The sequence below is a fragment of the Ovis canadensis genome, chromosome 9 (assembly GCF_042477335.2).
Source record: "Ovis canadensis isolate MfBH-ARS-UI-01 breed Bighorn chromosome 9, ARS-UI_OviCan_v2, whole genome shotgun sequence".
In the NCBI taxonomy this organism is placed as follows: domain Eukaryota; kingdom Metazoa; phylum Chordata; class Mammalia; order Artiodactyla; family Bovidae; genus Ovis; species Ovis canadensis.
Window position 1 is genome coordinate 49952661 of NC_091253.1, and position 23807 is coordinate 49976467.

Genomic DNA, 23807 nt, shown 5'->3' on the forward strand with positions numbered 1-23807 from the left:
GCTTCCCTGTCCATCACCAACTCCTGGAGCTTGCTCAAACTCATGTCAGGGATGCCATCCAACTATCTCATCCTCTGTCATCCCCTTCTCCTCTTGCCTTCAATCATTTCCAGCATTAGGGTCTTCTCCAATGTGTCAGTTCTTTGCATCAGGTGGCCAAAGTATTGGAGCTTCAGCTTCAGCATCAGTCCTTCCAATGAATATTCAATGATTTCTTTTAGGATTGACTGACTTGATCTCCTTGCTGTCCAAGGGACTCTCAAGAGTCTTCTCCAACACCAAAAAGTTCAAAAGCATCAATTTTTCAGCACTCAGCTTTCTTTATAGTCCAACTCTCACATCCACACATGACTACTGAAAAAAACCATAGCTTTGACTAGACAGACCTCTGTCAGTGAAGTAATGTCTCTGCTTTTTTAATATGCTCTCTAGGTTGGTCATAGCTTTTCTTCCAAGGAGCAAGCATCTTTTAATTTCATGGCTGCAGTCACCATCTGCAGTGATTTTGGAGCCTAAGAAAATAAAGTCTCTCTGTTTCCATTGTTTCCCCATCTGTATGCCATGAAACGATGGGATTGAATGCCATGATCTTTATTTTTTGAATGTTGACTTTTAAGCCAGCTTTTTCACTCTCCTCTTATACCTTTATCAAGAGGTTCTTTAGTTCTTCGCTTTCTGCCATAAGGATGGTATCATTTGCATATCTGAGGTTATTGGTATTTCTCCCGGCAATCTTGATTCCAGCTTGTGCTTCATGTAACCTGGCATTTTGCATGATGTCCTCTAAACAGAATTTAAATAAGCAAGGTGATAATATACAGCCTTGATGTACTCCTTTCCTGATTTGTAACCTGTCCATTGTTCCATGTTTGGTTCTAACTGTTGCTTCTTGACCTGCATACAGATTTCTCATGAGGCAGGTAAGGTGGTCTGGTTCTCATCTTTTGAAAAATTTTCCACAGTTTGTTGTGATCCACATAGTCAAAAGCTATAGTGCAGTCAATGAAGTAGAAGTAGATGTTTTTCTGTAACTCTCTTGCTTTTTCTATAATCCAGTGGATGCTGGCAACTTGATCTCTGGTTCCTCTGCCTTTTCTAAATCTAGCTTGAACATCTGGAAGTTCACAGTTCATGTACTATTAAAGCCTAGCTTGGAGAAGTTTGAATATTACTTTGCTACCATGTGAGATGAGTGAAGTTTGAACACTGTTTGGCATTGCCTTTCTTTGGGATTGGAATGAAAATGGACCTTTTCCAATCCTGTGGCCAGTGCTGAGTTTTCCAAATTTGCTGACATATTGAGTGCAGCACTTTCACAGCATCATCTTTTAGGATTTGAAACAACTCAGCTGCAATTTCATCACCTCCACTAGCTTTGTTCAGAGTGATGCTTCCTAAGGCCCACTTGACTGGTGAGTAAAAATAAGAAAAATGCAAACTACACATAACCCTACACAGAAATAAACCTCTTAAATCTGGATATCTGGTCTTTTCATTTGATAGCACACAATAAATAGTATTTTAGCTCTTTAAACATTTTATTTCAATGTCATTTTATAATGATGGCATCATGTTCCATTGTTTAATTATATGATAATGTATTAACCAATTCCCAAGTGCTGAATGGTTAGAATGTTCTCAATTGCCTCAGTATTGTGTAAATTCCTAACATCAATGTTCCTTTAGCTGATTTCTTGGCTCAATGAATCACTGCCTTAGGATTAACTTCTAGAGGTGAAACATATCTTGAAGATGCTCTAAAGAAGATTAAAAAATATATATATTCATCAGCAAAGTATGAGATGGTCTGCTCCTAAACCAAAATCAGTTCTGGGTATCAAAAATAAGTCTGCAACTCTTTGTAAACGTCCCACAATGCCTCCCCCACACAACCCCTTTTTGCTTTAATTTGCTTTGATTACCTTGATTACTACTGAGATGGAATATTTTCCATATGTTTATCTGACCTTTTTTTTTAATTAAAAAAATTTTTTTTAATTGGAGGCTAATTGCTTTACAATATTGTGGTGGTTTTTGCCATACATTCACATGAATCAGCCATGGGTGTACATGTGTTCCCATCCTGAACCTCCCTCCCCATCCCATCCCTCAGGGTCATCCCAGTACACCAGCCCTGAGCACCCTGTCTCATGCATCGAACCTGGACTGGCGATCTATTTTACATATGGTAATATACATGTTTCAAAGTTATTCTCTCAAATCATCCCACCTTCACCTTCTCCCACAGAGTCCAAAAGTCTGTTCTTTACATCTGTGTTTCTTTTGCTGTCTCCCATATAGGGTATTTGATCTTTTTATTATCTTTTTTATGTATCGCCTGTTGATGTACTTCAACCATTTTTCAGCTGAGGTTTTAAAATTTTGTTTTATTTCTAATTTGTAAGAAATTTTTATTACATAAGGAAATTAAAGTTTTCTCACATTACAATTTTTTTTTTTTTACAATTTGCATCTATCAGTGAACTGTGTTTATTTTTGCTGTTCTTCTTAAAGAAGTTTAAGATGTTTGGTATCCTTGCCCTTGAGAACCCCATGAATGGTATGAAAAGGCAAAATGATAAGACACTGAAAGATGAACTCCCTAGGTCAGCAGGTGCCCAGTATGCTACTGGAGAACCATGGAGAAATAACTCCAGAAAGAATGAAGAGACAGAGCCAAAGCAAAAACAACACCCAGTTGTGATGTGACTGGTGATGGAAGCAAGGTCCGATGCTGTAAAGAGCAATATTGCATAAGAACCTGGAATGTTAGGTCCATGAATCAGGCAAATTGGAAGTGGTCCAATAGGAGACGGCAAGAGTGAACGTCGATATTCTAGGAATCAGCAAACTAAAATGGACTGGAATGGGTGAATTTAACTCAGATGACCATAACATCTACTACTGTGGGCAAGAATCTCTTAGAAGAAATGGAGTAGCCATCATAGTCAACAAAAGAGTCCAAAATGCAGTACTTGGATGCAATCTCAAAACAACAGGATGATCTCTGTTCGTTTCCAAGGCAAGCCATTCAATATCACAGTAGTCCAAGTCTATACCCAACCAGTAATGCTGAAGAAGCTGAAGATGAATGGTTCTAAGAAGACCTACAAGACCTTCTAGAACTAACACCCAAAAAAGATGTCTTTTTCATTATAGGGGACTGGAATGCAAAGGTAGGAAGTCAAGAAACACCTAGAATAACAGGCAAATTTGGCCTTGGAGTACAGAATAAAGCAAGGCAAAGGCTAATAGAGTTTTGCCAAGAGAATGCACTGGTCATAGCAAACGCCCTCTTCCAACAACACAAGAGACATAGACATCACCAGATGGTCAACACTGAAATCTATTGATTATATTCTTGGCAGCCAAAGATGGAGAAGCTCTATACAGTCAGCAAAAACAAGACCAGGAGCTGATGGTGACTCTGATCATGAACTCCTTATTGCCAAATTCAGACATAAATTGAAGAAAGTAGGGAAAACTACTAGACCATTCAGGTATGACCTAAATCAAATCCCTTATACAGTGGAAGTGGAAAGAGATATAAGGGACTAGATCTGATAGACAGAGTGCCTGATGAAATATGGACAGAGGTTTATGACATCCTGAGAGGGATCACAACCATCCCCAAGAAAAAGAAATGCAAAAGAGCAAAATGACTGTCTGAGGAGGCCTTACAAACAGCTATGAAAAGAAGAGAAATGAAAAGCAATGGAGAAAAGGAAAGATATACCCATTTGAATGCAGAGTTCCAAAGAATAGCAAGGAGATATAAAAAAGCCTTCCTCCATGATAAGTGCAAAGAAATAGAGGAAAATAATAGAATGGGAAAGACTAGAGATCTCTTCAAGAAAGTTAGAGATACCAAGGGAACATTTCATGCAAACATGGGCACAATAAAGAACAGAAATGGTATGAACCTAACAGAAGCAGAAGATATTAAGAAGAGGTGGCAAGAATACACAGAACTATACAAAAAAATCTTCATGACCAAGATAATCATGATGGTGTGATCACTCACCTAAAGCAAGACATCCTGGAATGTGAAGTCAAGTGGGCCTTAGGAAGCATCACTACGAACAAAGCTAGTGGAGGTGATGGCATTCCAGTTGAGCTATTTCAAATCCTGAAAGATGATGCTGTGAAAGTGCTGCACTCAATATGCCAACAAATTTGGAAAACTCAGCAGTGGCCTCAGGACTGGAAGAGATCAGTTTTCATTCTAATTCCAAAGAAAGGCAATGCCAAAGAATGTTCAAACTACTGCACAATTGCACTCATATCACATGCTAGTAAAGTAGTGCTCAAAATTCTCCAAGCCAGGCTTCAGCAATACGTGAACCGTGAACTTCTAGATGTTTAGGCTGGTTTTAGAAAAGGCAGAGGGACAAGAGATCAAATTGCCAACATCTATGTGAACATCAAAAAAGCAAGAGAATTCCATAAAAACATCTATTTCTGCTTTATTGACTATGCCAAAGCCTGTGACTGTGTAGATCACAATGAACTGCGGAGAACTCTGAGAGAGATGGGAATACCAGACCACCTGACTTGCCTCTTGAGAAATCTGTATGCAGGTCAGGAAGCAACAGTTAGGACTGGACATGGAACAACAGACTGATTCTAAATCAGGAAAGGAGTATGTCAAGGCTGTATAATGTCACCCTGCTTATTTAACTTATATGTAGAGTACCTCATGAGAAACACTGGGCTGGATGAAGCACAAGCTGGAATCAAGATTGCCAGGAGAAATATCAATAATCTCAGATATTCAGACGACACCACCCTTATGGCAGAAAGAAGAAGAACTAAAGAGCCTCTTGTTGAAAGTGAAAGAGAGTGAGAAAGTTGGTTTAAAGCTCAACATTCAGAAAACTAAGATCATGGCATCCGGTCCCATCAATTCATGGCAAATAAATGGGGAAACAGCGGAAACAGTGGCAGACTTAATTTTTGGGGGCTCCAAAATCACTGCAGATGGTGACTGCAGCCATGAAATTAAAAGATGCTTACTCCTTGGAAGAAAAGTTATGACCAACCTAGACAGCACATTAAAAAGCAGAGACATTACTTTGCCAACAAAGGTCTGTCTAGTCAAGGCTATGGTTTTTCCAGTATTCATGTATGGATATGAGAGTTGGCCTATAAAGAAAGCTAAGCACTGAAGAATTAATGCTTTTGAACTTTTTGGTGTTGGAGAAGACTCGAGAGTCCCTTGGACTGCAAGGAGATCTAACCAGTCCATCCTAAAGGAAATCAGTCCTGAATAATCATTGGAAGGACTGATGTTGAAGCTGAAACTCCAATACTTTGGCCACCTGATGTGAAGAGCTGACTCATTTGAAAAGACCCTGATGCTGGAAAAGATTGAAGGTGGGAGGAGAATGGGATGACAGAGGATGAGATGGTTGGATGGCATTACTGACTCAATGAACATGAGTTTGAGTAAACTCTGGGAGGTGGTAATGGACAGGGAGGCCTGGTGTTGTGCAGTCCATGGGGTCGCAAAGAGTCAGACATGACTGAGTGATTGAACTGAACTGAACTGAAGATGTTTATATGATGAAGTCTGATTAGTGGTCTTCACTAGGGCTTAGAAAGTCTTCTTTTTCCAAATGTTATATAAAGTTCCCAATTATATCCTTCTTGACTTAGATTTTTTTTTAACATTTTTATCTATAAGGATTTATACTGGAATAGGTGTAAGGAAGGGGTTTAATTTAATTTTTAAGTTTTTTGATTAATCTTAATCCTAGCTATTGAATTACACACCCTGAAATTGATTTTAGAAGATGGATAAATCAGTGCTGAGGGAATATTAGGGAGAGTGATAACAGAGCCACTTATTCATTTAATTGTGTTGTTCAGTTGCTAAGTCATGTCTGACTCTTTGTGGCCCCATGAACTGCAGCACACCAGGCTTCCCTGTCCTCCTCTATCTCCTGGAATTTTCTCAAACTCATGTCCATTGAGTCAGTGAGGCCATCCAACCATCTCATCCTCTGCCTCCCTGCTTCTTCTCCTGCCTTCAATCTTTCCCAGCATTAGTGTCTTTTCCAATGAGTCAGCACTTCACATTAAGTGGTCAAAGTATTCATTTAATACTGTTAAAAATCTGAGCTAATTTTTGATAAGTATGAGTAATATGAATTTGCAAAGGATGAGAGAGAAGTCTCACTTCAATGACTATTTATTCAACTTTTCATTCGCCAGGGTTCCAAGCAGGCATAGGTGAGGGGACCAGCTGGTCATGTCCCCAGGATGGGACAAACATTAGCCTGGTGTTTCTTCAGTGCCATGTGGGAGAAAAAGAAAAGTGAAGTGCTAGCTAGGCCTAGGGCAATTCTTATTGAGCACAAAAGTTGGACGGGAAGATTCGGAAAATACCTCCCACTGCTAATGAATTCTAACAATACAGTCATAAAGATGATTTCTCCTGCTTTGATAACATTAGAGTTTAGGAATTTAAACATATTTAATGGAGATTATTAACATCATGAAAAAACTTGAAAGATTAAGCTAATGCCAACTGGAATGTCATTAATTGAGAGGAGTAATCCTTGATGCCTTAATCCAGAGCCTCATTAAGGATTTGGAAGAAATTATGAATAACCTGTTCCATTAACTGAATGAGGTTTTAATTAAGATATTCTTAGGAAAGCAAGAGGACAGGGCAACTTTTAAGAGGATTTTCAGACTTTGGAAGGGGGAATTCAGTCCTGAAAGAGATGTAAAGAAGAGAGGACCTGACTCAGAAGCTACGAAAGAAACATCTTGAGAAATGTATTCATTTAATATTTTCTGTTAAAAGAAAAGAAAGCCTGAGCACATTCTGAAATATTTCTCTCTGGTCAGAGGATGGTATTGTTGAATACTTTGGTAAAAAGTTCAATTTTTTGATTGTTCTTGCATTTTCCTTTTCCTATAATACATTTCTGTAACTTTGCAAAAAACTGAGTGTCTTAATTACAACACCTTCCAAAAGAAAGTTGGCCACATTTAATAATTTTGTTTTTATATATGTATATACAATTGATATGTACATACAATTGATATAGGCTTCCTTTGTGGCTCAGCTGGTAAAGAATCTGCCTGCAATGCAGGAGACCTGAGTTCCATCCCTGAGTTAGGAAGATCCCCTGGAGAAGGGAAAGGCTACCCACTCCAGTACTCTGGCCTGGAGAATTCCATGGACTGTATAGTCCATGAGGTTGCAAAGAGTTGACATGACTGAGCGACTTTCACTGATCACTGATACAATTGACATATACAGATACAGTGTATATCTGTATCTATATAATTGGTTATTAATTCCAAATGATTTTATCTCTATTTTTCACATTTCCATTTTTTTCTCTCCATCCCCAGAGTTGCCACTTTAGTTTGGGACCTCATCAGTTCTTTTTCAAAAGACAGAACAGTTTTAAAAATTGTTCTTTCTGCTTTGTTCTAAATTCTTTTAAAGATTTCATACTGTCTTCTTAAAAATCAAATCTATCTTGTAATATATACCATTTCCCTTTAAGTTGAATAAATATTTTTTCATGACAAGCTGGAAAAATAAAAATTTATTTGAGCTTATTGGGAAATTTCAAAAATATGAAGAAGAAAATAAAAATTAACCTTAATTCCTCAGTCCAGAAAGACCCATAATTCATATTTTGGTGTTTTTCCTTTTCACTTTTTATCAAAATATAACTCAAATACCATATAATTCACTCATTCAAAGTGCACATTTAATGGTTTTTAGCATATTCACAGAGCTATGCAATCATCACCACAGTCTAATTTTAGAACATTTTTATCATGCCCACCCCCCAATCCCATAACCACTGCCAGTCACTCCTTTCAGAGCCACAGGAAACTGCTCATCTACATTCTGTTTGGATAGATTTTCCAATTCTGGATGTTTTATATGAATGGAATTAAACAATATGTGATCTTTTGTGACTTGGTTTCTTTCACTTAGCATAATGTTTTCAAGGCTTATCCATGCTGTAGTAGCTATCACGACTTCATTCCTTTTTAATGGCTGAATAATATTCCATTGCGTGACTACCCCAATTTTTATTCATCTTTTTTAGTTGCTGGTCAGTTGAGTTCTTCCCACTTTTGACAATTATGAAGAATCTTGCTATGAACATTCATGTACACATTTTTTTCCAAAGTGGCTGTACCATTTTATATTCCTCCTAGGAATGTATGAGGTCTCAATTTCTCCACATCCTTGTTAACCCTAGCTGTTGCCTCTCTCTTTTTTTTTAGTTATATCTATAATTTTTGGTGTGATGCAGTATCTTATTGAGGTTTTTCTTTGCATTTCCCTAATGACTACCGATACTAAGGATCTTTTCCTATGCTTAGTGGCCACCTACACCCCTTTTTGGAGAATTGTCTATTCAAATCCTTTTCTAATTTTGAGTTATTTGTCTTTTTATTATTGACCTGTAATACACATATTTATTCTGAATATAATTCCCTTATTTGATATATCATTTGCAAATATTTCTCCTATTCAGTAAGCCGTGTTTTCAATTTATTGATAGAATCCTTTGAAGCCTGAAAATTTTTAATTTTGATGAAGTCTAACTTATCAACTTTTCTCTTTTCTTGAGTGTACTTTGGTATCACACACACACACACGCACACACAAATGTGTAACCCAAGGTCGTGAAAGTTCACTTCTATACTTTTTTCTAAGAGTTTCACATTTAGGTCTACGATTCATTTTGAGTTAATTTTTGTGTATAGCATATGGTAGGGTTCCAACTTCAGTCTTTTGCATAAGATATTCACTTGTTCAGGCATCACTTATTGAAAATACTATCCTTTCCCTATTATATGGTATTGCTTCTCTTGTTTGAAATCAATTGATTATTAACATATGAATTTCTTCCTGGATCTTCAATTTTACTCCATTGATCCATATGCTTGTCTATACTATGCTAGTCTAATATTTTCTTGACTATTGTAGCTTTGAAATAAGTTTTAAATTGTGAAATGTGAGTTGTCCAACTTTATTCTTCTTTTCCTAGATTGTTTTGGCTATCCTAGGTCCCATTCATTTTCACATGAATTTCAGGATTTGCTTATCAATTTTTGAAAAAAAAAAATGGACTTGGATTTTGATAAGGACTGCACTGAATCTCTAGACCTGTTTGGGGAGTTCTGCCATCATAATAATATTGTCTTCCAATACATCAACATGAGATGTCTTCCCATTGATTTAGACATTTATGTACTTGCAAAAATATTTTATACTTTTTGTTTTATAAGCCTTGCACTTCTTTTGTTAAATTTATCTCTAGGTATTTTATTTTTTGATAATATTTTAAATCGAACTAGTTTTCATTGCTAGTGTATTGAAATATAATTAATTTTGTATATTAATCTCATATCTTGTCAACCTTGAAGAACTCACTTATTAGTTCTAAAAACTGGACTGCTTAGGATTTTATACACACTAGACCATGTCAACTGCAAACATATAGTTTTACTGTTTGTCCCATCTGAGTGCATTTTTTTCCATGCTTAATAGCCCTGGCTAGAACCTCTAGTACAATACTAAATAGAGGTGGTAAGAATAGACATTCTTGTCTTGCTCCTGGCCTTAGGGGAAAGCATTCAGTCTTTCACCACTAGGTATGAGGCTAGTTGTACATTTTGTAAATGCCCTACATCAGGTTGGATCTTCCCTGGTGGCTCAGACAGTAAAGAATCTGCCCGCAGTGTGGGAGACCCAGGTTAGATCCCTGGGTCGGGAAGATCCCCTGGAGAAGAGAATAGCTACCCACTCCAGTATTCTTTCCTGGAGGATTCCATGGACAGAGGAGCCTGGTGGGCTATAGTCCATGGGATTGCAAAGAGTCAGACATGACTGAACAACTAACAGTTTTGCATTATATCAGGTTGAGGAAATTCCTATTCCTAGCTTGGTCAGTCAGTCACCATCTCCTTTAAAAATCCTTCAGTACATCCCTATTTCTTATCAGACCAAGTTCGAGCTTCATGGCCTGGGACTGAAGACCCTCCTAGAACTTCCCTGCTTACTTCTCCAGCCTCATCTCTGGACACTCCCTCTGCACCTCATTTTCCAACCTCATCTCCGAAATGTTGAGCTCTACTTATTGCAAACTGCATGGAGGTCCTAATATTCCATGTTCTTCATGTCTCTGTTTTTATCTCCTGCTTTATCCCCACTCTTTACCTCCTAACTATATTTCAAGACAGCTCAAGACTACTAATTTCAAAAAGATATCAAGTACCTAGATCTGGTTTAAGTGCCCTCCATCTATATTCTTATAACACACTGCACAAATTACTATGCTAGAGTTTAACACAGGGTTCTGCGTTGTCAGTTTAGGTTTCTGCCTCTCCAAGCAGGATAAACTTCTTATAGGCAGGGGATAGATCTTAACCATCTTTCATCCTCAGTGCCTGGAACTCACTCAGTAATTTGATGAACAGATGGATAGACGGATGTTGAGGCTTATGTCACTTTTTAACATGGAGCATACATAAATGAATAAAAAGACTCACACAATCCTAAAGTTCTTAGCAGCCATAAAAAGTAAGAGACCCTAAAGGAAAATAGAGTTGTTCCAGGGTCTATGGAATATAAATGTAGGAAAATATGGATGGCAAATAAAAAGACATGTCAAGCAAATATAAAAAGCGTTCATTTTACAGATTTTCTCTCAATTACTAGAAACAACGGTTTCTAGGAAACACTTTCCTGGGGACTTTTATCCTCTACTTCTCCTATACCCTCACCAACAATACCCACCACCAGTTATTATTACACATTCCATTCAACTCAAAAATATGGTAGAATATATATTAGGTAACCAAACATGTTCATGTTCAAAAGAAGTAAGAGTTACAGCCTTTAACTGCAGTAAAAGCCAGTTTCACCAAATGGTTGAAATGCTTACACAAAAAATTCAGTGAGACATTAAAACAATCAATACTAAATGTTAAAATGGGTAGGACAGACAACAGCCATTCAGTGGAGAGAGACTCATTCACATTTATTGATTAGTGTTAGCAATATGCTAGTTACTGGGTTGGATGTTGAATATAACGTGGAATGATTCACAATATGTGTTCAAGGAACTTATCTAGTGAGGGAGTAAAGCAAGTTAACATATAATTTATAGCTATTCATTCAGCAAATACCAGATACCATTTTCACAGATACCATCCTAGGGATGCTTGTAATACAGCAATGAATTAAAAAGACCAAAATCTCTGTCCAGACAGAGCACGCATTCTAGCTGAGACAGGAAGACACTAAGCAGTTAGATAAATTATGTAGTATGATTTTTAAAAAATACTACAGAAAAGAAAAAAACAGATTAGGGTAATTGAGAGTGCTGGGGCATAGATGTGAAGGGGGTGGAATCTGAAGGAGAGTCACTGTGATTGACCTCATTGAGACAGTGGCACTGAGGCTAAGACCCGAAAGGAGGGAAGGTTGTTAGCTGTACAGCCATGGAGGGAAGGATGCTGTAGGTGGAGGCGGCAGGCAGGCCAGAGCCCTGAGGTGACAGTGCCTTCAGTGTCCCCAGAACGGCAACAAACAAGAGAAGCGCTAGTTCTGAGGTCAAGCGGTAGGAGATGCGGTCAGAGAGGGTGGGGTGCCCTGTGGGCCTTGGAAGGACTCATCTCAGAAAAACGGGGAACAACTAGGGGGTCTTTGAACAGAAGAGTGATGCAATCAAATTGACAGTTTACACACACAACTCTGGCTGCCTGCGAAGAACAGACTGGAGGCACAAGAACTTGTGCAGGGCCGCAGCCTGGGAGATGCCTGGCACAACTGAGGCTTGAGATTATTCTAGTAACTGAGATGTGAGAGAAAACAGTGAGCGAGTAGGTACATTTTAAGTTAGAGCCACCAGAATTGGATGTTTGATTCTTGAAACAGAGAGGATTCAAAGATGAATTCAGGGTTTTGGTGGGGGCTAGAACCTAGGAGATGGGGAAGGATGGAGAGGCAGGGGTAGACTGCAGGTGAACCTGACTGGGGACAGGGTCAGGAGCTCAGCTGTGCACACTGGAAGCTTGAACTCTCTTAAATGGAGATTCACGCCGGCAGCTGGACATGTAAGCAGCAAGGCAGAGCTGAGCAGAGGATTCTATGGGAACACGTAGGAAGGGCACCCATTCGAGACTTCCTGGGTAAATGACAAACACTGCCTCTTGAAAGGAGGCTGGTGTGATTAAGAAGGCTTCAGGAAGTGAAGTGGGCATCGAACAGGCAAAATTTGGCTAAAGAGAGAATAGAAAGACATAGGAAATATCTAAGCAAGATCCTTAGAATAGGAACAAGCATGGTGAGTTTGTGAGAGTAAGCTGAGTCCTACTGAGGTAAGGCGTTCTTACTGGAAACACTGGAGCCTAAAAATGAATGAGCGACTTGGGGCAAGAATTTAGGATACCTCGACGGCTAGATTCTTCATCTAGAAAATCAAGATGAGTTCACCGAGCAAATCCTAGGTCCTCCCCCAGTCAGTGTTTACATTTCCATCCCAGCATTTTATCCTAAGAGTCTGTTTACTTTTCTCTCCATCTTCCTAGATTGCAAATTTCTTGAAAGCAAAGACCTTACATATTGATTTTTATCTATCACAATGATTCACTAGCGGAATTTTTTAATGTTTTTTCATAGAGTGAATTGTATTTGACACCTCCTTATCATATTTTCCTTTCAATGCCTTTGGCAGATTTTAATTAAAAGAGAAATCCTTGTCTTTACTGAATAGGTGAAAGATCCATTACAATTAGCCTACCTTGTAACAAGTAACCCACTAGAAAGATCTCATAGAATGGGATTTTTCAAAACAGCAACTATCAAGTGACAAAAGAGCTCAGTGTCCTTTATGCTGTTGAGAAGGAAACTTTGGAAATGCGAAGGCAGAGAACACAGGTCAGGTTGATATGAATTAATTAAAGAGAGGGTAGTGGTGGGTTTGCTAAGGGCATTTGTCTAGGTTGCTTGCATACCTTATTAGGATGAAACAACTAATGTGCTAGCTATAGCTTAGATAATAAGAACTTAAGCATCTGATGCTTGTCTCTTCAGAGACCAGGTCAGAAGAGCCCTGGGCTCAGCCTGTCCACAAGGGACCTGAGATGTCAGCTGTCCTTTGTAGGGAAGATTCAGTGTCAAGCTGAAGCCCCAGCCTGACAAAATGAGTGGGATGGACTACCCCGGGTGGCTTCAACCAACCAGTTACCATGATGCGGGGGTGGCCACCAGCACCAAACGGCAGCTTTGCTCAACATGTGCTAAGGGGAGATGGCTGCCACTTAAGCCGCCAACTGGATATGCGGGAATGTCACAAAGGACTCTCCAGCGGCAGGGAGCATCTGCACTAATTCATCTGAAAATACGTCTGTGTTAATTAGTGTCCTAGCCCTGCTTCTATCCCTGCCTCTTCTGACTTAAAAATATTCTCCCGCATCTTCCGTGAAATGACAGGATTGCTTTGTTCATTTTGGAGACAGCATCTGAGAAAGCCCCAAATCTGAATATCCATGGCTTGCCTTTCAGTTGTTCTTTCACCAAAAAAGGAGGGTGTTGCATGTAAAAAGCAGCTAGTTCAGCTCCCTAGTCAAACAAGGAACCAGGGCACTTCTCAAAATGACCATCGTGGCTCAGTGCCCAGCACACGCGCTTCACCTGTACCACCCATTTCTCACACAATATTAAAATGATGTGTATTCAAGGGTCAAGACTTAATAGAGTTTCTGGCTTTTTATACTTTACCCAGGACACCCTTGTGTAGAACTGACATAGGGTTCTCTCCTGGGGCTGGCATTGTGGAAGACAAAGAGTACAGTCTGGTGCCGCTGCCCTGATTCCCATTGCACCACTGGTGTGAGCAGCAACACAGTGAAAGAGGCAAATAATCTTAATGCTATCATAAAAATAATTTTGACCTTGTGGCCTCAAAGATCCCTGCAGGATAACAGGTCACAGTTAAGAACTACTGCTGTCTATAAATTCTTTTGTGTGTCTTGACATTCTTGGGTCAAAGGCTCTAAATATTTTAAGGTACCTGATACATATGAGAAATTGACCTTTAGACGTGATCCATCAGTTTGCATTTTTCCCTGTAAGGTATGCACCTCCCTAGTGGCTCAGACGGTAAAGAATTTGCCTGCAGTGCAGAAGACCTGGGTTCAATTAAAAAGCACAGATATGAACTGGATGCTGCTGACTCCAAGTTGCTTGAAAAGAATCAAACATTTGTGGAATGCCAAACACCATTCTGGGCTCTCAGGACACAGAAGTGGGTCCATTTTAAACTGAAATTCTCCCATGTTCCCAAGAGTGGAATTGCTGGTGTCTGTTCATAACCTCAGGACCCTCCGGGGTAAAATATGAAAGCCGTCCCACAGAAAGCAAGGAGAGATCCAAGAAAGATGTGGATGGAGCTGGATTGGGAGCTGAACTCATCAAACAGATGTCTAAAGAGATGTAGCATGGAGCAATGGGAGAAGAAGCATTTTCATTGACTCTAAATCAGACCCTTTGCAGTCAGGATGCAGAAATGCAGAACACACAATCAGATTGTCACTGAAGAGATTTTCAAAGAAGCTCTGAGCACAGGGAACAACTCTATTCTCCAATCCGGACAGCTCTTTGGATGTAAAAATTCTCCTTGATGGCACGTCGTGAGTTTCTTCCCATGATAGGCCTTAGGAAGCATCATTTTAGGATTTGAAGCTATTTCAAATCCTAAAAGATGATGCTGTGAAAGTGCTGCATGCAATATACCAGCAAATTTGGGAAACTCAGCAGCGGCCACAGAACTGGAAAAGAACAGTTTTCATTCCAATCCCAAAGAAGGCAATGCGAAGGAATGCTCAAACTATTGCACAATTGTACTCATTTCACACACTAGCAAAGTAATGCTCAAAATTCTCCAAGCAAGGATTCAGCAATACGTGAACCATGAAATTCCAGATGTTCAAGCTGGATTTAGAAAAGGCAGAGAAACCAAAGATCAAATTGCCAACATCCGTTGGATCATCAAAAAAGCATGAGCGTTTCAGAAAAACATCTACTTCTGCTTTATTGACTATGCCAAAGCCTTTGACCGTGTGGATCACAACAAACTGTGGAAAATTCTGAAAGAGAGGGGAATATCATACTACCTGACCTGCCTCTTGAGAAATCTGTATCCAGGTCAGGAAGCAACAATTAGAACTGGACATGGAACAACAGCCTGGTTCCATATCGGGAAAGGAGTACGTCAAGGCTGTATATTGTCACCCTGCTTATTTAACTTATATGCAGTGTACATCATGAGAAACGCTGGACTGGAAGAAACACAAGCTGGAATCAAGACTGCTGGCAGAAATATCAATAACCTCAGAGATGCAGATGATACCACCCTTACGGCAGAAAGCGAAGAAGAACTAAAGAGCTGCTTGATGAAAGTGAAAGAGGAGAGTGAAAATGTTGGCTTAAAGCTCAACATTCAGAAAACGAAGATCATGGCATCTGTTCCCATCACTTCATGGGAAATAGATAGGGAAACAATGGAAATAGTGAGAGACTTTATTTTGGGGGGCTCCAAAATCACTGCAGATGGTGATTGCAGCCATGAAATTAAAAGACACTTACTCCTTGAAAGAAAAGCTATGACAAACCTAGACAGCAATTTAAACAGCAGAGACATTACTTTGCCAACAAAGGTCCATCTAGTCAAAGCTATGGTTTTTCCAGTATTCATGTATGGATGTGAGAGTTGGACTATAAAGAAAGCTGAGCACCAAAGAATTGATGCTTTTGAACTGTGGGGTTAGAGAAGACTCTTGAGAATCCCTTGGACTGCAAGGAGATCCAACCAGTCCATCCTAAAGGAAATCAATCTTGAATATTCATTGGAAGGACTGATGCTGAAGATGAAACTCCAATACTTTGGCCACCTGATGCAAAGAACTGACTCATTTAAAAAGACTCTGGTGCTGGGAAAGATTGAAGGTGGGAGGAGAATGGGGTGACAGAGGATGATATGGTTGCATGGCATTGCCAACTCAATGGACATGAGTTTGAGTAAACTCTGGGAGTTGGTGATGGACAGGAGGGCCTGGTGTGCTGCAGTCCATGGGGTTGCAAAGAGTCGGACAAGACTGAGCGACTGAACTGAACATATCCCATTGTTTATTGCAGCACAATTTACAATACCTATAACATGGAAGCAACCTAGATGTCCGTCAACAGATGAATGGATAAAGAAGTTGTGGTACATATACACAATGGAATATTACTCAGCCATAAAAAGGAACACATTTGAGTCAGTTCTCATGAGATGGATGAACCTAGAACCTATCATACAGAGTGAAGTGAGTCAGAAAGGGAAAGATAAATACAGTATTCTAATGCATACATATGAAATCTAGAAAAATGGTACTGAAGAACTTATTTACAAGGCAGCAATGGAGAAAAAGACATAGAGAATAGACTTATGGACATGTGGAGAGGGGAGGAGAGGGTGAGCTGTATGAAAAGAGTAACATGGAAACTTACATTACCGTATGTAAAATAGAGAGCCAACAGAAATTTGCTGAATGGCTCAGGAAATTCAAACCTAGAGGGGTGGGATGGGGAGGGAGATGAGATGGGAGGGAGGTTCAAAAGGGAGGGGATGTATGTATACCTATGGCTGATTCATGTTGAGGTTTGACAGAAAACAACAAAATTCTAGAAAGCAAGTATCCTTCAATAAAAAAAATTAAAAAGAAAAATAAAGCACAGATATTATTTATGTTTTTAAAAGTAACTAATTATTGCCTTTAGGACTATTAATATTGTCAATGTAGCTTTCTGGTTAGGATTTAGTAAACCAACACATCAATAAACTCTGGTTGTTTATACAATTTGGTATATGTGCTGCCGAAGCTAGCACAAGTTGTTTATAAAATTTAAAAGTCTATTTTCACACTGATAAAAATGGCATTTGAAATTGGAATAAAGCATCTAAAGAAATACTGCACTGCTGATGACAAAGAATTCTATGCAATTGATTTTTAAGTCGGTTATTGGAGGAAAAATAAATTTAGTTTAGCACAAGTTCCATTGATTCTCAAGAGAAAATTACATGTATAATAAATAACTCTTGTGATAGTCAAATAAGTCTTTTCAGTTAAATGAGCTTTTTAGTGTATTTTGGGCCTTCTTAACCAACAGTAAAATGGTAAAAGAAAGCTGTTTTTTAAATTCAAAATTTCTAATATATCAATAATAGGCCTAAACATGAGGAAGATCTCCTGGAGGAAGAAATGGCAACCCATTCCAGTATTCTTGCCTGGAAAATCCCATGGACATAGGAGCCTGGCAGGTTACAGTCCATGGGGTCGCAAAAGAGTCAGACAGGACTTAGCAAGTAAACAACAGCAAAATGATAGAAAGAGTGATGACTGAACAAGTAAGGGTCAACCCAGAGGCTTTTCTTTGCCAAAGTGAATGTTTTTAAAAGGCAGTGGCCATGTCTAAGAAGAGTTACTTGAATTTATTCATTCATGGAATGAGTATTTGTTAAATGCTTTTCGTTTGCTGGGTTTTAGGTACACAAAACCCAATTAGACATGGACTCTAATCCTTCATTTATTCATTCATCAAATATTTATTGAGTCTTATTATGGGTCAGACCATGTTCCAGGCACTGAGAATATGTGGGAGGACAAGACAGACCAGGTCCCTGCTCTTCTGCTACCTACGGTCTAGGGTGGTGGGGAGAAGAGGGATAATAAATGATAAGTAAACAGGGCAGCTTCCCAGGTGGCGCTAGTGTAAGGAACCCGCCTGCCAATGCAGGAGACATGAGACACAGGTACAATCCCTGGATTAGGAAGATCCCCTGAAGGAGGGCATGGCAACCCACTCCAGTATTCTTGCCTGGGAAATCCCATGGACAGAGGAGGCTGGCGGGCTACAGTCCATGGGGTTGCAGAGTCAGGACACGACTGAAGTGACTTAGCACCCATGCATGCAAACAAGGCCATTTCAGACTGATATGTGCAGTAAAGAAGGTAAAACTAGAGGCCGTGATAGAGTAATGGGGGGTCGGGGGGGAGAAACAGAAGTGCATCTCAGGAGATAAAATTTGAGCTTACATCTAAATGACACTGAGAAGCTAGACATTCAAAGATCTGGAACAGGGACTTCTAGGCAGAGGACACAGCAAGTGCAAAGGCCTTTAGGAGAGTTTTTAAAAATCAGATTGGAAAGACAAGTGGAAGCTTCCTCCTTCCTCCCACCCTACACCCCACCTCCTCTAGGTTGCTCCATGAGATGGTAGAATCTGACCCATGTCTCATCTTTAGACCTAGAAATTGACCCACCAGGCCAGGACTCTGTCAGGGTTTCCTCACCTGCAGTAAGCCACAGATTTGATGTAATTTCATCTATACAGATGTACTGAGAAATTTTTATAGTTTGCATGGAATGATTCTAGAATCAAACCATATATAAACCACTGTTTATAACCAAGGAAACTAAGCTTGTGCATACACGTACAAATACCTGAGATCCTGGTGCTATTCATCTCAGCGAGAGACACTGCCTTCACCTTTGTTGATCTACTTGGGTGTCGAGAGCAGGTTGAGAGCAGTGATCTATAGAGGAAAACATGCAGTGTCTTAAGAAAACCTGACATCTTGGAGATAGATATCCAGAGTTAATGGGAAACGGTGGTCTCTGTATTGTTGACAGAACACCCCCAATCCTCAGGCCACTCATCAGCACAGTTATTAATCTTTTTCTCCAAGTCAAAGGAAGAAATACATCAAACTTAAAAGCCCTAACGGGAACAGAAAACAAAATAGGAGAGAGTAATCTGTAAGAAGCAGTTTTGATTTTGGTTTTGGTTTTCATTAAGAGGACTTTCTCAATGATACTACTAAAATAAGATGTATTTCAATATGACTGACATGTAATATATATGTTTTGAATAGGCAATTTCTTCACATTGCATATAAATCAAACAATATAAAAGGGTATTTATCAAATGTTTTGCCTTATTCCTATCCTTCACTTCCACGAGGGTAACTTCTTTTCCTAGTTTCTTGTGTCTGTGTAACAGAAATAGGAATATATATTCATATTTTCCCCTTTTATTCAAATATATTCTATATAGTATTCCCCATCTTGTTTTATTATTAAAACAATATGTCTTGAGGATTTCAGCATTTCTTTTCATAGAAAGCACATTTTTCTATAACAACACAAAGAAGACTTTCTCTCTCTCTCTCTTTTTTTTTATTACATGCGCAGGGTATTCTATTTTGTGGATGTACCACAGTTTGCTAAACATAGTCTTTTTTTTTTTTAATATTTGGTCCGATTCCAATCTTTTGCTCTTATGACCACCAATGCAGCAGGGAACAAGTTTGTACATGCAATATTTTGCACATGTGCAATTAAATCTGCAAGATAAATTCTCAGGTGTAGGATTTTTGTATAAATTAAAAACTATCCATTTGTAATTTGTAAATATGGAGAAATATCCCTCCACAGCGAATGCACGACAGTATCCACTACCATCAATCATTATGAGAACACCTCCTATCAAACGCCTTGCTAGGGCCAGAATGCATTTTCAATCTTTTGGATTTCTGACAGACAAAATGGGTTTCATTCCATTTTTCATGGAATGAAAAATGTTGTCTCAGTGAAATATTAATTTGCATTTCTCTGTAACTGAGGTGGGGCATCTTTTCATATGTTTAACCAGAATTTATCTTTCCTTTTCTGTTAATTTTCTGCTCATATCCTTTCACTGTTTTCTCTATTGTGTTGTTGGTTTTATCAGTTTACATTAGGGAGGTAAGCTCTTTGTCATTTGAATTGCAACAGTTTCTCCTAGGTTTCTGTCAGTTATCTTTTGATGTTACTTGCAGGATTTTTGTCTATATTTCGTTTTTGCTAGATAAGAGGAATTTTAAAAATTAGAGTGTTTATCAATTGTGTATGATTTCTGTATTTTCTCCTAAAATTTTACAATGTCTTTTCATTTTGCATTTAGATTTTTATAGCTTATCCTATTGCACAGTGTGGGTTTCTGTTGTTCTCCTAGAAGGCTGCCTGGTTCCAACACAATTTATGAACACATTTATTTCTACTCTTCTAATTATATTTGCCATCTTCATTATATGCCATATATATTTGGGTCTCTTCATGCACAGATACCCTATTGTTTTAACCATTGAAACTTAAAAATAAGTTTTAATATCTAGTGGACTTAGTTCCTTTGAGAAAGTCTACTCAATATAAATGCATCACCTGTGAAAACAAATAGAGCTGGTTCTCCCAAGCCAACCATATGATTTCCTGGTTCAGAAGTCAGATAGCCTCCATTAGAACCAACTCTTTCACTCTGCTCTCCTCTCTGCACACCTGCCCCACCTCACCCCCGTCAGATTTAAGTTAAAGTCACTATCTGTGGGCATAAAGAACTGTTTTCTCCTCAGTTCTCTGAGCCTTTACTTGTAAGGTGGCAAACGTAGTGCTTTTTAAAGTTTTCAGCTGGGTTGGATTTAGAACTGGGCTCCAGTCTGTCGGATCCAGATCCCGAAAGTTTCTCTGGGGAGCAGATGATAGACAACTTTTTATAGATGGATTAAAGAAAGGATGGCTCAGCCGGTAAAAACCCACCTGCCAGTGCGGGAGACACAGGAGATGGCGGTTCGCTCCCTGGGTGGGGAAGATGCTCTGAAAGACGGCATGGCAACACACTGCAGTATTCTTGCCTGGATTATCCCATGGGCAGAGAAGCCTGATGGGCTACAGTCCAAGGGGTCGCAAAGAGTCGGACACAACCGAGTGACTAAGCACTGGAAAGAAACGCAGGCTTCCAAGAATATACTTAGGAGAAATAGACATGCTTAAAGGGAGTCAGGCAGAAAGGAAAAGAGAGGAAGAGAGAGGGGACGAGAGGGTGAAAGAAAGAAAAGAAAAGAAAATGAATTAGGGGGGGAAAGTGATTCTGGGACCCCAGAGCTTAATGAAGTCCTGGGAATCCCAAAGCAGCCCCGCCTGCCTCCTGAGCGCCATCCAGTGACCTTCAGCTCGGGCTCTGAGGCTTGCAGACACCGGAGGGCCCAGCCTTTCCGCCCTTCCTGAACCCCAGAGATGGAGATTCTCATTGGTGGTGCAGCTCCAGGGCCTCTGGGCCACCCCCAGAGCCGCAGCCGGCCCGGGGAGAACACTCTCCCGCCGCACACCGGCGGCCCCCGCCCCCACGGCCCTCACGCGCGCGGGGCTCCCCGCCCCGCCCCCCTCGCTCAGCCCTTCTCTGGGGCACCCACGTCCCCACGTCCCGTGGTTAAGAAAGCAGCCAAGAGGGCGAGCGCAGGCGCAGTAGGGGTGGGAGGGCGGTACCCGGTGATCCTCCCCACGCCCTCCCTCCCTCCAGGCACTCTTTGCCCCCTCTGGGACGCCCCCTCGCACTGTTAACCTGTGAACAGGCTGGCTCAGTCCAGGCTCCACATCTCAATACTTCTGAGTTCTGTTTGAAACTCCTGGTCAAAGATTTATTTATGAGGCAAATTATATGTTACAGCAACATTCACAAAATGCAAAGGATTTGCAGTTAACCCTTGAACAGCACAGGTTTGAATCACAATTACCACTTATTCTCAGCTTTTTTCCCCTGGTGGCTCAGTGATAAGGAATCAGCCTGCCAATGCAGGAGACACGGTTCCATTCCTGGGTGGGGAAGATCCCCTGGAGAAGGAAATGGGAACCCATCCCAGTATTCTTGCCTGGTGAATGTCAAGGACAGAGAAGCCTAGAAGGTTACAGTCCGTAGAGTCGTGAAAGAGTCGGACAACCAGTTCAGTTCAGTTGCTCAGTTGCGTCCGACTTTTTGCAACCCCGTGAATTACAGCAAGCCAGGCCTCCCTGTCCATCACCAACTCCCAGAGTTCACTCAAGCTCACATCCATCGAGTTGGTGATGCCATCTAGCCATCTCATCCTCTGTAGTCCGCTTCTCCTCCTGCCCTCAATCCTTCCCAGCATCAGAGTCTTTTCCAATGAGTCAACTCTTTGCATGTGGTTGCCAAAGTATTGGAGTTTCAGCTTTAGCATCAGTCCTTTCAAAGAACACCCAGGACTGATCTTTAGAATGGACTGGTTGGATCTCCTTGCAGTCCAAGGGACTCTCAAGAGTCTTCTACAACACCACAGTTCAAAAGCATCAATTCTTCAGTGCTCAGCTTTCTTCACAGTCCAACTCTCACATCCATACACGACCACTGGAAAAACTATAGCCTTGGCTAGACAGACCTTTGTTGGCAAAGTAATGTCTCTGCTTTTCAATATGCTATCTAGGTTGGTCATAACTTTTCTTCCAAGGAGTAAGTGTCTTTTAATTTCATGGCTGCAGTCAGCATCTGCAGTGATTTTGGAGCCCCCCAAAATAAAGTCTGACAGTGTTTCCACTGTTTCCCCATCTATTTCCCATGAAGTGATGGGACACTTAGTGACTAAACAACAACAAAACAAACAGCACTGGAGGTGGGTTGAATTCCCAAATGGAGAACTGCCATCTAGAGGAACCATGGATACAGAGGGCAAACTATACATTACACCAGATTTTCTACTGTGTGAAGGTACCTCACCCTCACGTTGTTCAAGGATAAACTGTACTCCCATTAATATTGCAACAGAATTGCTTTTGGCTGTGCATAGCCAATACATGTCTCCTTGATCACAAATACATACTTGGAAGGAATTATTGATGATGCCAGGAATATAACTGCCATTCTGAACATAGAACTTACTGGAAACTTCATTTCTAATTTTGAATAACTGATGAGTAACTTAACCTCTGGGGTGGAAAAGACCTAGTCAATCAACACAACTGAGCATTCTGTGCCAGGCCTCTGGAAAATAAGAATAACGCAGCATAACATAAAATTCGAGAGTGTGGGGAAGAAAAAGAAATAAATCTGTGTTCCTGTCCCAGAGTGGCTCGTTGTCATGTAAGAAAGATAGATATATAAACTAATACAGAGAAAAGTGAGAAGTATGAAAATGAATATGTCCCCAAGATGCTACAGAGCTCTTACAAAGAAAGGGAGTAACCTGGGAGTTCATGCAATTAGGCAAAAAAGACTCCATGACTGAAGTGGGATCTGCAGGGGACTTTAAACAAAAAATAGTTATAAAAGGGACTTTCTTGGTGGCTCAGTGGTAAAGAATCTGCCTGCAATGGAAGAGACCCAAGAGACTTGGGTTCCATCCAAGTCAGAAAGATCCCCTGGAGAAGGAAATGGCAACCCTACTCCAGTATTCTTGCCTGGGAAATTCCATGGACAGAGGAGCCTGGAGGGCTATAGTTGATGGGGTTGAAAAGAGTCAGACATGACAAAGAACACACACACAGAGTTATAAAAGACGATGGAGAAAAACGGAGCACTCAAGCTTCATTTGGAATTTATAAAAAAACTTATTTTTCATATTTCCCATTATTTTTTCTCTACTTGTTTTGGGGCTGGGATATTTTTATGACACAATACGGAGAATAGAATGAGACCTTTTTTGAAGTATTATTGATTTATAGTGTTGTGTTAGATTCAAGAGTGAGACATCTTTAACATACAAAGATGCTACTGTGAACCTCAGGGTCTCAGAATCAAGACATGCAGCCATGGCCTCCTCCTTGGGTGGAGGCAGTGAATGGGGTCAGAGGCTTCCTGGTGCAAGGAAGCAGCTCCTCCCTCTACTGTCACTGCTACCAACCTGCAATCAACTGAGAAAAGTTGTGGGGCAAGGTACTGCAG

General features: G+C 40.1%; 1 protein-coding gene and 1 long non-coding RNA gene across 2 annotated transcripts in view; one reads left to right on the forward strand and one right to left on the reverse strand.

Moving 5' to 3' along the window:
• Positions 1-21358, reverse strand: part of LOC138445784 (uncharacterized) — a 30560-nt gene extending 9202 nt beyond the window's left edge. Inside the window, exons 1-2 of the long non-coding RNA XR_011258995.1 lie at positions 20675-21358; positions 18545-18636 (exon numbers count right to left, since the gene is read on the reverse strand). This is a non-coding gene — a long non-coding RNA (uncharacterized lncRNA). The remainder of the gene's footprint in view (positions 1-18544; positions 18637-20674) is intronic.
• The window catches only part of CLVS1 (clavesin 1), a 150105-nt gene that overhangs the window by 60921 nt on the left and 65377 nt on the right, over positions 1-23807 (forward strand). The gene's annotated exons all lie outside the window — the stretch shown is intronic.